The sequence below is a fragment of the Morone saxatilis genome, unplaced genomic scaffold (assembly GCF_004916995.1).
Source record: "Morone saxatilis isolate NCDOM2014 unplaced genomic scaffold, NCSU_SB_2.0 Contig5, whole genome shotgun sequence".
NCBI classification, from domain to species: domain Eukaryota; kingdom Metazoa; phylum Chordata; class Actinopteri; family Moronidae; genus Morone; species Morone saxatilis.
In genome coordinates, this window is record NW_023340095.1 from 1335468 (window position 1) to 1337068 (window position 1601).

Below are 1601 nucleotides of genomic sequence, written 5' to 3' on the forward strand. Positions count from 1 at the left end.
CCATTTCTGACAATAGATCCTACTCAGTGTTACACTGGAGCTTTAAGTGGTTCCTTTGAAGGTATTAAAATACGTATATTTGTACTCTAAGTGATGCTTTTCTTACAACCCTGCACAATATCGTCTGCACTCGTCTCAGCTGTCACATCATTCCCATAATTTCTCTGTGAGTGTCCTCTTAATGGTGCAGCGGCAGCAGCAGCCATTAATCATTGTTGTATAAGAGCAGACAGAAACAACTCCTACAGCAGCTCAATGTATACTGTAATGAGTCCAGGAGTGTTCGTTTGAGTTTAACAAATCCCTTTGGGCTGGAGACCAGGCTGCCTCCACGATCCGGTTCATTAGGACCCTTGTTAGTATCTGTAAGAAGGTCTGAACTGAATCAGTAGGAAGGAAACCCTCTGAGCAAATAAGAGATAGAGTGAGGGCAGAGAAAGAAGCAGAACTGTTTTATTAGCAATTTCCTCAGAATCTTCCACACTTCCCAGAAGCTGCTCGCACACTGCAAGGTCAGCGTTCACGTGTTTTCACACCTGACGGCTCATAAACCTCCAAAACAATCTGTCACAGCCAGTGACGACAGGGAATCTTCACCCAGCGAATGTTCTGAAATAAATATAGACTGGAAGCTTTTTATTTCACATGTGGAAAACCGCATCCTGTTTCCAGAACTGATCCCAAACTCTGAACCCTCCAGCAGTACTACAGCAACCACTACAGAGGCCCTTTAGTGAAACACCCATCTTCTCATCTTCTCGGCTTCTGAACAGGCAAGTGTGGGCTGAATGCTGTCCTCTGCTTTTATAGTGGTCTTCTCCTCACATCTGACCCGAACACTGCAGGAGAGCTGCTCACTGATCAGTTGGTATTAGTGTGGATAAAGCACAGCTCTCACCGCCTTCTCTTCCAAATGAAATTTAAAAAACCCTTTTTAAGTAAAGAGCTCAGCAGGGTTAGGGTTACATATTTTTACTGTGTGAGCAGCCTGTGCGACCGTGTGGTCCTCCTGGTTCAGCTCCAACTCGGAGCTCTGGTGTGACAAAAGCTCCAAACATAGAACTTCTTCTTCCACAGACTGATACTGTATGCATGGGCTGTTTTCTTTCAAGGCAATAAAGAGCGGTAACGCTGCCCGCAGCGAGATGTGAAATTGGAAACTAGAATACAAAATAATTTGGAAAGCACGGCGTCATGAAACAAAAGGCTATTTGTAGTCACTGCAGGGAAACTGCTCCGATCGCTGAGATGCTGATTTATTTATCAGAAACACAACCTGTTGCTGACTCAGTGTCTCTGTTTCATGGAGAAAAACAATAATTTCTCTCCAATCCTGTGGTGCTGTAAAACAATGCAAATGCAGCCATTCTCAAACTGTTAGATTAAACATCCTGCTCTGCTCTTCCATTCATTACTGCTAATCACACACCTCTGCTGCTAATCACACACCTCTGCTGACTGAATCTGAGAGCCATGATTGAACTGATCGCCGAAGGGAAAATTGTTCTCTACCCATCCGAGAGCGGCTGCAGCCACTGTGGGGCAGCTGGGCAGCTTCTTCAAGGACACTGTTCGGACTTTTCCACCAACAGGGAACTGGC